The 17182-nt window shown below is 39.1% G+C and overlaps 1 pseudogene; it reads left to right on the top strand.

Moving 5' to 3' along the window:
- The first annotated feature begins 281 nt into the window (after window positions 1–281).
- On the top strand, window positions 282–5852 carry LOC129665183 (cytochrome P450 2C37-like; annotated as a pseudogene).
- The last annotated feature ends 11330 nt before the right edge of the window (window positions 5853–17182 follow it).

Below are 17182 nucleotides of genomic sequence, written 5' to 3'. Positions count from 1 at the left end.
CAGGAAGACTGAAGTGCTCCTGCTTGGCCAGCTCAGTGCTGATGCAGCTGCCAGGTTAGGAAGTCCAGCTGCAGCTGGAGACTGGGATGCCAGTCCAGATGCCTTCTGGGAAGTCCTGGGGGCCCTCCACTCTGCTCTCCAGGCCTGGGAGGCCCAGCACCTGGTGTGCCTAGCCTGTATGGTGGGTTTGCTGTGGTTTGGTGGGTATATAGCATATTATCTGTTACTGAGGGTTTGGGCAGGCTGTATAGTCAGTGGCTGAGAGGCCCTGAGGAGCCAGTATGGTGCTAGTAGAGCTGAGACCCTGGGAGGATGGTGCCACAGGTTTGGGACTCCAAGAACAATACAGCTGGCAGTTGCTGCTAAGGGGTAGGTGCTCCACCTCAGCTGCTGGCTGCAGAGCCCAGGGAGCGAGCTCTGATCTGAGAATCTTGGTGAGTCAGCTGTGCCAAGGAGGAGGGAGTTCTGAGAAAGGGGGAATGCTGGAAGATTAAAGGATCATTTCTCTCCTTCTCCAAACAAGTCCATGGGTGACCGGAGACCAATGTTCTCACCTAATGCGATGTTCCCTGTCATTTAGAAAGCCTCACTGTTGTTTCCCTGCGTTCAGAAGTCCTTCGACTCACCAACTCAGGCATTCAGCTCTTCCACAGCTCAGAAACTGTATGTGCTAGTCGCCATCTTGGCTCCACCCCTCCCTGCTACTATACCTTTTAAACAATGAAAAGAATTGAAAACTGCATGTGCTCAAATGCATGTGCTCACCTTTTACTTAAGAGTAAAGAGTCCTTGTCTACTGAGACCCTCTGCCCAGGAGACTGGAAACAATTAGCAAGGGCATGTTTAGCAGGAGGAGATCATTTATTATGGAAATCAGAATTTTCTGAGCTGTGTCAAGCTACAGGTGAACTCATGGAGTTCAAGGAATTCCTATAACTTATGACATATTTGTTGGGTAAGGAATCTACAGGAAAACAGGACGGCAATTGGACTTTAATGTGGCCATTTATGCTCAAGTAAATGCTGCTTCCCAAAAAGCCTGGAATAAATTTTGGCAAACAGGTAGATAGGTGGAGGATTTGTCCCATCAGGGATCTGATAAATTATTTCAAGATTTCAAGAAACACGATGGTAAAGGAGGTGGAGGGAGGAACAGGAATGATTCAGCATGGGAAGACAAAGGGAGAAAGAACTCTGAGAGAGAAATGGAATCAATGTGGGAGGGGAGCATCTCAGAGATGATCTAGAAAACTAGGATAAGGAAAACTCCAAGGAATCTATGAGGGCTCATTGCTAAGACTCCTAGCAACAGCAGATATGGAACATAAAACAGCCATCACTTGTAACCAGGCAAGACATCCAATAGAGGAATGGAGACACCAACCAACCAATAAAACCTCCAACCCATAATTTTCCCTTCCTACAAGATGTACAGGGATAATGATGGAGCAGAAAGTGAGGGAAGAGCCAACCAATGACTGATTCAACTTAAAACCCATGTATGAGAGTGAGCCCACCCCCTGATACTCTTAATGATATTCTGATACACTTATAGACAAGATCCTCACATAACTGTCCTCTGAGAAACTTTACCTACCAGCTGATGGAAAGAGATACAGAGCCGCACAGCAAAATACTAGGTGGAGCTTGGGAAATGTTGAGGAAGGGAGGAAGAATGGATTGAAAGAGCAAGAGAGGTCAGGACAACACAAGAAAACCTGCAGAATCAACTCACCTGGGTCCACAGAGATTCAACCACCAACCCAAAGAGCATGCTTGGGTAGGTACTAGGCCCACCAGACATATATAATAGAAGTGAAGCTTGTTATTCATGTGGGACACTCAACAACAGGGGCATGGGCTGTCTCTAACTCTGTTGCCTACTTTTTGATTCCTTTCCCTAAACTATGCTGCCTCAGCAGGAAAAGATGAGCTTAGTCCTACTCCAACTTGACATGACAAGGCCGGTTGATATCCATAGGAGTCCTCCCCATCAAAGAGGAGTAATGGGGAAAGAGGGATATGGTAGAAGTGGGTTGTAGAGGTAGGGACTGAGTAGAGAGAAGGGAGGAGAAGCTGTGTTAGGGATTTGAAGTAAATAAACAAAACAATCAAAAAATTAAATGACCAAATACAACCAAAGCTGAAAGTAGTTTAGAGCTGGCCCAGCAGTGTTCACCATACTCAAATGAAAATAATTAGAGGAAAGAGGCTCCTTAGTGTATTAAGATCACAAAAAGAAAAATTGTGAATAACTAAGTCTGGGAGTGAAATATGCAAAACCAGATGAAGCACACAAATTCCTTGACAAAACAACAAAAACAAAAACAATAAATCCTCATAAATATTTTCTTTATTATTATTATTATTATTATTATTATTAATTACAATTTATTCACTTTATATCCAGGCTATAGCCACTTCCCTCATTTCTTCCTGGTACCTTCCTTCCTCCTTCTTTCCTCCCTATGTGCCTCCCCTAATCCACTGATAGGGGAAGTCCTCCTCTACTACTATCTGACCCTAGCCTATCAGAATTGTCTGGATCCTTTTTCTCTGTATCCTAGTAAGGCCACCTTGCCAGAGGGAAGTGATCAAAGAGCAGGAAACTGAGTTCATGCCAGTGACTGCACCTGCTAACCTTACCAGAGAACCCACATGGAGACTGAGCTGCCCATGGGCTACATCTGAGCAGGGTGACTAGTTCCTCTCCTTGCATGGTCCTCAGTTGATTCATCAGTCTCTGCTAGCCACTCTGGGCCCGGATTTTTTGGCCCTGTTAGTCTCCTTGTGGAACTCCTGTTCCTTCCAGGTTTTTATGTCTTCCTCTTCTATAAGATTCCCTGCACTCTGCCCAAAGTTTAACTCTGAGTCTCAGGATCTGCTTCAATACCCTGCTGGGTAGAGTCTTTCAGATTCCCTCTGCGGAAGGCTTCTGTCCTGTTCAGTGTCTTCTCCTACTTCTGACGTCTATCCTGTTTGCCCTTCTAAATGAGGAGTAAGCATCTTCTGTAAGGACCTAATTGTTGTTTAGCTTCTTTAGGACTATAGATTTTAGTGTATTTATCCCATGTTATATGTTTAATATCCACTTATAAGTGAGTATATACAATGTCTGTCTTTCTGCTTCTGGGATACCTCACTCAGGATGATATTTTCTAGTTCTATCCATTTACCTAAAAATTTCATGATTTCCTTGTTTTTAATTACTGAGGATTAATCCATTTTGTAAATGTACCACAATTTCTGCATCCATTCCTAAGTTGAGGGACATCTAGGCTGTTTCCAGATTCTGGCTGTTATGAATAAACCTGTCATGAACCTAGCTGAGCAAATGTTCTTGTTGTATAGTTGAGCATCTTTCAGATATATGCCCAGGAGTGGCATAGCTGTATCTTGAGGTAACACCATTCCTATTTTCTGAGAAATCTCTAGATTGTTTTCAAAGAGAAAGACATAAGTACTTGTTTGTCTTATCATTGGAACAAAGTCTAATTGGAAGAGAGATGAAACAGTGTCTAGCAGATTAATCAAAGATGCCCCAAAGTGCAACATGTTGGATCTGTGGCAGTTATCAAAGCTCTGTGCTGCCTGATCACAGCTGGGTCAGTTAGGAGAGTCTCCATTGATCCAGACATGGTCTTGGTGCTTAGTCTGTTCTGTCTGCTTCTCCTCTCACTCTGGAAACAGGGCTTTGGGAGAGGGAAGCTCCCTCCAAGCCCACTCCTCTCCCAATTATTGGCAATTTCCTCTAGATGGATGTGAAGGAGGGTATTCAATAATCCTTAACCAATGTAATTATACTTTATGCTTTTCTAGTAGTTTGTTAAGGAGATACAAGTCCTGCTGCTTGCAATGAAATCCTATTACTGAAGACAATATTGTAAAAAATGCTCATGAATTAAAAAAAAACAACCTATTACGTTTTTTGCATTTTACCTCTAATCCTGATGAGGAAAGTAATAAGGAGCAAGGTTTCAGGCTGAAGAACATCTAGGTTATTGTATTTTTATAATATAATCACAGAATTTTAAAGTTATGCTTCTTCAAATCATTTTTATAATCATTTTCCATTATTTTGGCTGAAGGTAAGGATTGAGGAATATTCTAGGCAATGATTCAGAATTTTAGGCTGCCTTGTTCTTTGAATCTCAACTGTGAAGAACTAACTAGTTCCTGGAATGAAGTAAAACCTATGGGCATGGGCTCACACAGGAAATTAAAGCAACAAACAGTGTGTTCAGAGTATGTATGCTGGCTTCCCAGTCGACTTTTATCATTTGCAAAGCCTGTCCCTTGATCCTAGAATACTTCATTGTGATGTGTTCTTCAAAAATGCTGCATTCTGTGGTGCAGTTCCTATGATGCCTGCTCTCTGTAATTTTGTAACAACTGACAAAAAGAAAAAAAAAAAGGATGCATTCATTTGTGATGACCAAAGATTTTAGATATCTATTCTTCATCACAGGGCTCTGTAGTTTCCATAGAGGAGTTTCAAATCTGATCCTGCAATAGTCATATGACTACTGATGTCTATTTCAGTTTGAATGATGCATGAGTGTTATGCTCAAGCATCTGATAGTGAATAAGGAGAGTACCAATTAGGAATCTTTACTTTGCAATAGGGCCCTGGGAATGAATGTAGGACTCTGTTCCTTCATTTCCTTTGTGAAATAAGACCAAGAGACCTGCTAAGTACTTAGTGTGATATTTTATTGTTCTCAATGTGCAAACGACTTGTGTAATTTCCTCTCACAGTATGGGTCATCCCCATGTGATATCCTCAAAAATCAAGGCAAATATACTTCAAACTGAGTTTTTTTTTTTCTGGATAAAAATAGAATAACACAACACTATCAGTAGTCTACAAGTGTTTGAAACCATGCAGAATAAGGTGATATTTTTCTAATATGCGAATTTTCTTTCTCTTTCAGTTATCAAAAGTCTATGGCCCTGTGTTCACACTGTATTTGGGCATGAAGCCCACTGTGGTGTTGCATGGCTATGAGCTAGTGAAAGAAGCTCTGACTGACCATTCAGAGGAGTTTTTTGTAAGAGGACGGGTTCCCATTTTAGATAAAGTTAGTAACAGCCTGGGTAAGAGTACGTGTGCTTATGTGTGTGCTTGGCAGTATCCATTGTCAACTGGAACGTGGAAAGCAGAGACTGTGCTCGCTCCCTAAATACACTTGGGGACATTATGGCTGCCACCAGTCATCTCCTTCTTCTGTCTCTGGGATGTACTCACTATTGTCTGCTTCCATTGTTTTGGCATTGTTTTTAGCAATGGAAATATATGGAAACATACAAGGCGCTTCTCACTCATGACCCTGAGGAATTTGGACATGGGGAAAAGGGGTATTGAGGATAATGTTCAAGAGGAAGCACAGTGCCTTGTGGAGGAACTGAGAAAAACCAATGGTAAGTGCAGGTTTAGAATCTGACATTTAATTCTTGATCTAGGTATGGATGTATGAGTCATGTTGTTCCTATCTATTCTAAGCATTTTTCGAATTTTCATTTTCCTAATAAGATTATAGGTCTCATGTTCAGGTTCCAAAGCATTAATAATCCATGCATTTCCCTTAACACAAACGTAGCTTAAAACTTCTCAAGTGCCTTGACAGATTACCAAGAAAAAAGTGTCTTCCATGTATATTTTAATGGCATTTTACAATTGTTCACAGTTCTTTAGGCTCACCCTGTGACCCCACCTTCATTCTGGATTTTGCTCCTGTAATAATGTCATCTGCTCCATTATTTTCCAGAATAATATCCATTATAAATATCAGGATTTTCTTAACTTGATGGAAAAACTGAATGAGAACTCCAAGATTCTGAGCTCCCCCTAGTTGCAGGTGAAGTCACAATCTGTTTTTTTGAAAACATAGTTACAGTCTTTCTTTCTCACAGGTCAAAATCAATAGGGACCAAGTAGTGAGGTAACCAGACATCACAGTTCTGATTAACTATTATCTCGTTATCACACAGAAACCTGTTAAATTTTATAACTGTCTTATAACACCTTGGGCTTGGCAGATAATTCTACCTACATTCTCTCAATAACCTTCACATCTACCTCAGCCCCCATCTGATGCCATCCACCTTAACTATTCCTATTTGACCTATCTCTAACACATAATTCTATAAGTACTTGCTTAGCCTTCATTTGGGTTGCTTTCTCCATTCACACCTTTTTCAGAGTCCTTCTTCCCAGCCCCTGTGGTTTCTTCTCCACACTAACTCACTCTATTGCCCTCCTTCAGCCTCTCTACCCATTTGTACACTCCTTCCCATGATTCTTCTGTCCTCAAAGCCCAGGAATCTTAGCCCCATCTACCTTTTTCTGCTTTGGCCAAGTACAAGCCTTTTTGAAACTAATCTATCAGGAACAATGTTTTAGGCAGGTTTATACAACAAATATAGGGCAGTAGCCTGATCTTGAGGGCCAGTAATTAGCATCAAAATACAAGCATTAGACCAACTCCTAACAATTCTCCTTTTCTGTCTAAATAAAAAGGCCATTTTTATATATTAAGAATAATTATGAAATAATTATAAAAACTAATAGGTAAGCCTCTCTATATAATATCTAGTCTAAATGTATTTGGTGATCTTGAAGAAAATATCTCTCTTGGAGGATCAAAATTTTGAACCTAACTTATTTTTATTACAGTTTGTATCTATCACCTTAAAACACCTTTCTAGGCCTAAAGCATCTTTTAATTCTTAAGCAACTAAGCTAATTGTAAAACTATGACTAAGTAATCTTTAACACCATCAGAGACTTGAAAAGGAATATAATTAATTACCTGAGTGAAGAAGAAGCGCCTTCTTCCAAATATTAAAAAATGGCAGCGGCAGTTTGCTGCCTGAAAGGCTACTGAAAGCTCTCCATTATGATGGAGCATCATCTTCATCCTGAAGCAGTAACTATTTGGGACTTGCTTACCCTGTCTTGGCGCATTTGGCAGTTGACTTCGCTTGCAATCAAGCTTGCACATTTTAAGTAGAATTCTGTCTGTCGTAAAGGAAAGTCATTTTCTTTGTCCTGATGGCTGTTTTCACCACATTTAAAGCCATCTCCATGTAGAGGTTCTTTGATGCTCATGTGTAGTCTAGGGCTGCTGCCAGGAGTTAACATATCTCATTGTCAAAAATATCCTTGAAATAATAAAAAACATTTTTTAAATGGTATATTCTGTAGATCTCTAAATGTTTGGAGATTTTATCTATCTATTTATCTTTATATTACCTATCTATCTATAGAATCATATCTATCTCTTAACTTAGGGTATAATTCCTGTGATATATTACATTAGTATCTGGCATGACCAGGAGTTTATTAACTAAAAATTAACTTGCATTATTTGTAATGGCAGTTTAAAAGTATTGGAAGTAACCTTGAATTTGTATCAATATACCAAAATTTATACCAATGTATCAAGAATAGACTTATTTTTGCATCAATGTACAAAATTCTATTCCAATTAGTTAAAAATAAACTTATTTGAGACTAGCAAATAAAGCCTTAACTTGAGGAATAGATTCAATAATCTACCTTTTGTCTTATCATTCCTAAAAGATATCCCTATATTGCCCATATTTTCATTACAACCCCATTCTCTGTACCAAAGAAAGAAAGAAAGAAAGAAAGAGAAAAGGACAATCCCTGAATCTAAGTTTTTATACCTTGCTTTTTTCTAAATAACACTATTAATAATTTACAAACAATTATCCTAGTTGATGACAAATATTCATAGCCCATTAAAACAACCAAAAACCTATCCAACTCCCTCTAAGGGAAATATGAGATCATTCTCATGGGTTTCTTAATGCTGATTTGGGGGGCAAAGAAATTCTATTTGAGGGCACAAAGGAAATTGAAAAAAAAATGATTAACATCTGTGGCTCAGTGTCTAGGTGTTGAGAAATTTCATGTTCTACAAATCCTGTTTGGAACAGTCTGAAATGCTGGACCAATTGAGATCAGTAGCAGTCTTTGTAGCTGTTTTGCGAGCAAGCTTTGATCATGAACAGCAACTGAAGCAGCTGAGGCTGGAACAAACAGTATGCTGGAACAGGCAGGATGCTGGAATAGATGTGTCACTTTCTTGGCATGCTGGAAGGAGGAATCCTGTGGGTTGGATCCAGTATCATCTGTCTCTGCTTCTTTTGTTAGCAGCCTGATTTTTATTTAGCCTAATTTTGATTTTACCCAATGAGGATAAATTATACTATGATTGAATATATAAACATCTTTATGTGGATTAATTAGAAGATTATAAGGAGTTAAAATATATTATTTTATAGATATGCTATTATTTTTATGGAGACAGGGTTTTCCTATGCTTTGCCTCTTTCCTGAGTGGCGAGGTTAAAGGCATTAATTATTTTATGTTGGTTATAGTTCCTATCAGTTTCTGTGAACTGTGGGGCTGTTCTGTGCATTAATTATTTTGCACTATTTATTTAGTGTTGATTAAATTACCTTTCAGTTCCACACTAGAAAACTGTTAGGCTATTCAGAATAAAATTGATTATTGATTTTGTGTTAGTCTGAGTTTTTTGTGGTTTATTCCTTATGTGGACCCAAACTAGGTTATCTCTGGGAAAGCCAGGGTGCCGCTGTGTGAGCTGATTAAGACATTCCCATCTGCTCATCAGAAATCCTCTCTGTGGTGATTTTCTTTTGTTAAGAATGTGAAGGCAACAACTGCTTCTGTGATATCTGAGGCAGCAAGTGTGCTAAGCTAGCATGCCTGCGACCCATAGGTTTGTGGAAAAAACATCTTTGCTAAGGAATCATTCCTCTCCCTCCCTTTTTATAGCTGTTAAAGTTTGAAAATGGCTTGTGTGTTGGCAGGAGAAGGTAGATGCAGCGGCAAACCAGCTTTTATGTGTTAAGTTTTTCCCCTTTCTGTCCCCTTTGCCCAAAGTAGAAATTACTTGTGGGTGTGTTTAAGAGTCCCTCTTAAAAAGACAGTATTTGACCTGAGAGTTTTTAGGCTTTAAGTTTGGGTTGTCTCACTCAGAGCTTATCTCCGACCCAAACTATAATAAAGTATGATTTTAAGGTTGTGGATACATTAAATTATTTGGGTGCCATTTGTTATTGGAAATAATATGGTGTTGGGCTAAATATCATTTGTTATTATTAGTCCTATAATTATTATAGCAGTATTATTTAACCTGGTATCACAATCAATAAGACACAGACAACTGTTAGATTTTATAATTGCCTTATAACACCTTGAGCTGAGTATATAATTCTATCTACACTAACTCAATAACTTCCCTATTGAATGCCATCCACCTTAACTATTTCTATTTGACATATCTCCTATTCATAATTCTATAAACACTTGCTTATCCTTAATCTAGGTTGCTTTCTCCAGCCATGCCATCCTTGGTGTCCTTCCTCCTGGCTCATGTGGTTCCTTGTCCACACTAAATCATCCTATTGTCCTCCTTCCTCCTCTCTTCCCATCTGTCTTCTTCCATGATTCTCCTGTCTCCAAAGCCAAGGAACATTAGCCACATCTACCTTCTTCTGCCATACCCAGGTACAGGTCTTTTTTTTTTTATTAACCAGTTAAGAAAAATGTCTTAGGCAGATTTACACATGAAAAAGACAGTAACCAGATCTTGAGGGCCTCTAATTAGCATTAAAATACAAGCATTACACTGTCCCAAATACATTAAACATAAGTTTTAATATATTTAATATGCTATATATATCTAAAAACAAGAAAGATTTTCAGTGTTTATCCATAAAATATTAAATGTTTAAAGATATAATTACATGTAACCTGATTTCATTTTAAATATATTTTCAGAAATTATTTCTCTTACTTTTTCAGGATATAATTTCATCATTTGCCCCTTCCTTTTACTCCCTCCAAAGTCTCACATATACTGTTTCTTTCCTTTTTTAAAATTAATTGCTGTTGTATATACACATGTGTAAGTGTATTTACACAATACTCCTAATACAGAAATACAATCTGCTCAGTTTGTATAGGGATACATATATGTATGTTTATAAGTAACATTATGTGTTTTTAAAGATTTATTTTTATTTATTTTTTGTGTCTGTGTTTTTATGTGCACTTCTGAGCAGATGTCCGAAGAGTTCTGAAGAGAATGTTGGAAGTCTGTAGCTGCAGTTGTAGGAAGTTGTGAGCTGCCAACTGTTGATGCTGAAACCTTATTGCAGCCCTCTATAAGAGCAGTAAGGCCTCTTAACTATCTACTGATTCCTCTTGTTCTAAATTTTTATTCATTTTCCCAAAATTAAATTAAATTAAACACTATTTTATCTTTTAAATATCTTGACTTCCTTAGTGTCATGTCCTTTAGTACAAAATGTAAATATTTCAATCCAATTTTTACAAAGAACCATATTTTATACCATTTTCATCTGTGCATAAATTGCATAGCTTGCATGAGTATATGCCTGCCACTGGTACTCTCATGTTAAAGACATGTATGCCTTTGCCACTACTATAGTGGCTAAGAGAGAACAGGCAATGTGGCTTCTGTTGAGACTGACAGCAAGGACTCATGTGTGATATAATTTCTTACTTAATAATTTTCAATGCAGTGGAAAGGCAATATAGCAACTAAAGAATAATAAAATGGTAATGCTTCCTTCGACTGTTATTCTTACTGGAAAGAAAAGAGGAGCTTAGAGACAGAGTAAGTACAGTATATGCTCATGATTAATCTGGAAGATAAATCAAAAATGTTTTAAAAATTTTAAACAGATTTATAATGTTTTTGTTTTGTTCTGGATAACATCAAAGCCTTTATCTTGCCAGTGTATTATGCCCTTGTTTCTACAGAGTGTGCATGTACTCTTGAACACTGCCTATCTATTTCAAATATAAATACTTCCAGTAACTTCAGGCAATGCCCAGCCAAAGAGCTGTCTCATAGCATCCTTTCCAATCCAGTCTTTTCCGTATGTGTTTATAAGGGAAGATTATAGGTCTGTATGTATGTGTGTTTGAACACTAGTATGTGTACGTGTGTATGTATGTATATGTGTGTTTGTGTATAGGCACATGTGGAAGTCAGAGTTCAATCTCTGGTTTTGTTCCATCAAAGCTCCCAATATCTTAGCCGTTCTGATAGATGTAAGATGAAATTTCAGTGTTGTTTTGATTTGCATTTCCCTGATGACTAAGGACATTCGACATTTCTTTAAGTGAGAAGGTGGACCCTGGGTAAGATGATCAATCCTCACTCAGAAAGGCAAACAGGACAGACATTGGGAGAGGGAGAAAACAGGAAACAGGACAGGAGCCTACCACATAGGGCCTCTGAAAGACTCTACCCAGAAGTGTATCAAAGCAGATGTTGAGGTTCATAGCCAAACTTTGGGCAGAGTGCAGGGAATCTTATGAAAGAAGGACGTGATAGAAAGACCTGGAAGGGACAGGAGCTCCACAAGGAGAGCAACAGAACCAAAAAATTTGGGCATAGGGATCTTTTCTGAGACTGATACTCCAACCAAGGAGCATTCATAGAGATAACCTAGAACCCCTGCTCAGATGTAGCCCATGGCAGCTCAATATTAAAATGGGTTCCCTAGTAAGGAGAATAGGGGCTGTGTCTTACATGAACTCAGTGGCTGGCTGTTTGATCACCTTCCCCTGATGGGGGAGCAGCCTTTCCAGGACACAGAGGAAGACAATGCAGCCAGTTCTGATGTGACCTGATAGGCTAAGGTCAGATGGAGGGGGAGGAGGTCGTCCCCTATCAGTGGACTTGGAGAGGGCATGGGAGGAGATGAGGGAGGGGGGATTGGATTGGGAGGGAATGAGGAAGGGCTCTACAGCTGGGATACAAAGTGAATAAGCTGTAATTAATATAAAAATAAAAATTAAAATAAAAAATCTCCTAAGATTTGTTTTGGAACAGGGTATCTCCTAAGACTCATATTTGCAGTGACTCTTTTGCAGGATATTTTGCAGTGACTTTAGAGAGAGCATACTAAAGAACTGATATTCCTCAGTAATGAAAGAAGTTGTGAGAAGCAGGAATGACATAGTGGCCTTCATGGGAAAGTGGTAAAGGTAGGCTTTGGGGGTGATTTTAAAGAACAACACACCAGGAGCCAGGCTTCTATCTTCATTAGACAGAAATAAAGCAGATCTGGAAATGGGGGAGAGGCACAAAAAAGAATCTACACAGAATTGGGGCTGTATCAATGTCTTTTGGGTGAACCAGAGATTTCAGTTTGAAATTCTGTAAAATGCTGGTGAGAAATAGAAACAGCTGCATGAGAGCCAGGCCCTCTCTTACACACATCCATTTTCCTGTTGGGGAAAAAAGAGGAAAAAAAAAGTAACTATGCTATGCACATAAGTGAATGTGAGATGCCTTGTGCTTGTAACTGACACAAGAGAGTAAGACTGAGAGCGGTATTTGATGGGGTATAGATGCATAGATGCTTACGGGGATAGACAAAGGTGGAACAATTTTTTCCCTGCTAACAGATGATCATAAGAAATATATTATTTTGTGAGCTGTGAGATCCAGAATCCAGGATGGAGGACACAGGCTTCTCTAGAAAGAGGAGAAAATTTCTTGTAACAACAGGTGCGGTGCAAGGTGCCCTAAGAAAGATACGAGTCAACAGCACAGTGGTGGGAACTATAACCCTGGGGCCATAAAATCTCCCAGTTGCTAAGCAAGCTACCTGGACAAGGGTTCTGCCTTTTAAAATTACATGTTGTGGACACTTGCAGCCACAGTTAGGTCTCTGAACACTCTACTCACTATAAACTGAGTTTGGATTGCCTACCTTCCTGAGGAGGCCTTTAGTGCCCCAGTAATACCCACCCCTGCTCCTCCTAGCCAGCCCCCTGCCTTCTGGGTCCATCTGGGGCACAGCCAGCAAAAGTGAGCAGCAGGCTCTCCCTAAGCACCATTGCCTTCCTCCCTGCCAATTCCCGCCAGCCTGATCCTCCTGGAGCACAGCCAACAGAGGCGAGCTGCACTCTGTCTCCTGAACTCCATTGTCAGTCTCACACTTCTGCCTCCCTTCTAGAGGAGGCCTGCAGGACCCCAGAAACATTTCAGGTACATCAGAGCATAGCCAGTAGGGGTCTCATGCACAAGGCTCTGCCTGCCTCTGCAAGGAGTCCTGCATCACCTGTCTCAAGTTTGTGTAAGCATGCCATCTTTTGTTCTCTGTATTGTTAATAAAACAACCATCCATGATGCTGAGCAATGGAGAGAATAGGGTAGGACATCATGGTCTGGAGGGGAGGAGATGGAAGTGAGTGGGAAGAGGTGGGAGAGAAAAGAAAGGCAGGATAGGACTTGGAACCAGGAGGAGAGATGAACTGGACCTAACATATGACTGAAAGCACCTATAATGTGGAAAATCTAAATGGGAGAAAACTATGAGGGCTTGGAGGTTTAGGATGGAGTAACTATTGCCCAGAATTGTGCTCTAGGCTAATTAAATAAATCTTTGTCTCTGTGTGGTGATTTGGGTACACAGCTGGCTTAGGAATAAGCGCTGCTTAACTAAAAATTAATACTAACTATTAATAATTGACAACAAATAGCAGCAAACATGGGTCAGAATTTACAGTAATCTAGCAAGAACTTACATAGAAATTAAAACTATAGAGTTTTTTTTCTTTGTCTTGTTTTTTGTTTTTAGTTCTGTCCTTAAAACCAAAGCAAAGGAAGTCCCTAAACAAGGAGTTCACAGATTCCTGATTAGACAGGCCCCCCTGTAGAGCAGCAAGGCCTCCAGCAGGGTGCAGAAAAACAAAAATTGTTACATACAAACCCTAGAGAGACAATTCCTTTAAGAAGATAAAAATATAGCTCTTTAACAAGGAAGCTTCTAAAAGCAAGACTTTGCTAGCCAAGGCAAAAAGCAACATCCCGTTGAGAAGAGGTTCTTGCCAGTCTAAGGAGCAAACATGTATGGACCCAATAACTTCACAAAATGAGGAAGGGGTCAGGATCCATTGAGGTAGGCAAAAATAATACCTTTCCCTGGAAGCAGAAGCCAGAGACGGAGAAGCTTCAAGCATCTGAACTGGTAAAGTCTGAAAGGGAAGCTGGGTCTAAATAAATAAAGTTCCTTAGGGAGAGGTTTTGAGATTCAAAAGGATAAATTTCTATATTGAAAATGGAGGAAGACACAATGACACAATAATTCTGGATAGTATTTGAGTTTGTTTCTCTTAGCATACAAATAATTTTTTCAGTGACAATTTCAGTTTTATATATTCTCTTTGGGAGAGATTGGGATAAGACAGACTTGGAGAAAGAAGAGACTGAGAAAATAGATGCTAAATTAAAGGCCATAGAACAGACGTTGAGGGAATCTTTGAATCAAAATAGAGAGCCTTCACAGCTGTCCAATCTGGTACTTACAATAACAACAAAAGAGGTGGTTCTAGATGAGAAAAGTCCACAGAAGCTTGGAAATACTGCAAAATAGTAGCCCACTGAGATGCTGGAGAGTCTTCTTGGTCAGACTGGTTATAATATGTGTTTTGTCAACGTTAAATTACTGTAGGAAGATCTATATGCTAAAGTAGAAATGCTTAGTGTTTAGTATTTAGTTTTGTCTTGGAAGAAGGTAATACAGTGGCTAGTGTGCTCCATTTTATAGAGGAGTTTGGAGAACTGAAATACATATACCATGCCATAGATTCATATTCAGAATTCCAATGGGCTTTTGCCTTAAATTCTAGAGAGCACAATCCTAAGGATACACATTTGTTAGAGATTGTGAAAGTTTTGGAGATGCCCTTGCAAATTGGGGCTGATGGTACTTCAGCATGTATATCCATTAGAATGCAGCAATATTTTAGACATTATGACATGAAACCTGTTACAGATATAATTTATAATCCTACAGGTCAAACAATTATGAAAATATCTAATAGTAATTTTAAAAAGACAGTCATAAAATAGGAAGAAAATATTTCACCCCAAAATAGATTAAATGATGATTTATTGATTTTAAAAATGTTTAAATTAAATAAATAACACCTGCTAAGACAGTGGAATTTAAAAAGGTCTACTGAATTAAAGCGGCATATAGAGGTCCTAATTCCAAAATGGAAAACAGGAAATATGTCATGCTGGGGAAGAGGTTTTGCATATGTTCATACAGGAGAAGAGAGATTATGGGTCCTATCTAGACTGATGAAGGTTAGAAATGAAAGAGGAAGACCGCCTAAAGATCTTGGCCACACAAAAGAAGAGAGAAGTCAAGAGACTAAACAAAAAGGTAACATAAATTGCTGATCCATGCACATGGGAATGTTGTGCCTGATTCAAGAGACCCCAAAAGACCACTAGGAATAGAGTCCATTGCAAATCACACAAGGATATTTATTGAAGTTTAAGCGTGGGCCACCAATCTTCCCTGACATAGCAGGTTAGAAAGTGAGGCCCCGAGTCTCAAGGAGGCAGAGTTTTTAAAGGGAAAAATGACAAGTGAGGAATTCCAAGCCTTAGCAAGGGTAAGTTTTGGGTGGGGGGTTCAGCAATGACCTTTAGGCTAATTGTTCCAAGCCACCTGGCCAAACCAACAGATATCTAAGATATCTATATGATAGCCTGCTGGGTGGAGTGGAGGACCCACTAACGCATTCTGTGGCATTTATGACAACCTGAAAACCTGTGGGGTGGAGGCCTGTTTATAGTTATCTATTTACACATTCTGTGGTATCCATGACAACCTGCAGGGTGGAGGGTCATGTGGCCCTTCTTGGAACCCAAAGGTGGGGGTCAAGTCACTCCAAGGTCAGTCAACTTAAGATAGAGTCTAAAAAACAAAATGGAGCCACCCCTGCTATCCTCAATTCCTTCAGGAACAACTCTGAAACTGATTGAGACATAAAAAAAATGTCTCCAGTCAAAGCTTCAGTAGCACATGACCAATAAATCCTTGGCTACAATAAACTCAAAATTTATTTTGCCATCCTTTTAATTGGCATGGATAAAATTGGTTTACAGTTTAGTTTCATCCTGCACATCTCATACATTTATAAGTTTAGGACTATATAATGCTTGTGAGAAATTATATGTAAAAGGAGACTTTTATTGGACTTAAAATGGGAAAATGTTAGTATAATATTCTTGTGGAATGTACCATTGTTCATTCAAATGCTGATTTCTCTATATTGATTGAAACCACTATCTGATTTCAGTCCAGACATTGCACTGTGATCATTAGTCTAAGCATCACCTGTCTCAAGTTTGTGTAAACATGCCACCATTTGTTCTCTGTATTGTCAATAAAATAACCAGCCAGTGCTGTGCAATGGAGTGAATAGGGTGGGACATGCTGGTCTGGAGGGGAGAAGAAGGAAGCAAATGGGAGGAGGAGGAGAGCAGAGGTCTGCAGGACAGGATTTCGAACCAGGAGGGAGATGAACCCGACCTAAAATATGACTAAAACCAAGTAAAATGTGGGAAATCTGAATGGTAGGAAATTATTGCCCAGCATTGTGCTCTAGAATAATTAAATAAATCCTAGTCTCTGTGTGGTGATTTGGGTATACAGCTGGTTTAGAAATAACCACTGCTTAACTAAAAGGGAGGACTTGGGGGAAAGAAAACCATTATTGGAATATATAGTATGAAAAAAGTCTACTTTCAATAAAAAAATCAATATACTATCTAAAAATATTTTTAGCTATGTGTGGTTGTCACACTTGTCATCAAAGTACCTGGGAGAGTGAAAGAATGTGTTATGAGTCTTTAATCAGAAACATTTAATCAGTGAAGGGTCGTCCACTCAATGGTTTTACCACACACTGCAGATGTCAAAATCCAATATTCATGACAAGTACAGGTCTGATGGATCAGCAAGGATCCTTATAGTATTCTCAGGGTATTCTGCCATATCTACAGTGATTCAGTGATCACATAATGATCTTGAAAACTTTCTGCATGTATACCTACATGCTAGAAAAGAGCATCAGATCCCTTTATAGTGAGCCACCATTTGGTTGCTAGGAATTGAACTCAAGACCTATGGAAAAACATCTAGTGTTCTTAACCACTGAGCCATCTTACAAGCCTACTATGATTTGGAAAATTGTACTATTTTGAACTTATATAACTGTTCTTCAATGGTTCTTTATATTCTTTTCAAGAATTAATTATGTAAAGCAGAATTAGAATC

This window comes from Psammomys obesus, unplaced genomic scaffold (assembly GCF_907164565.1).
Source record: "Psammomys obesus unplaced genomic scaffold, mPsaObe1.curated_primary_1811, whole genome shotgun sequence".
Classification (NCBI taxonomy): domain Eukaryota; kingdom Metazoa; phylum Chordata; class Mammalia; order Rodentia; family Muridae; genus Psammomys; species Psammomys obesus.
Note: the sequence above shows the minus strand (reverse complement) of the source record. Positions and strands in the feature narration are given on the sequence as shown.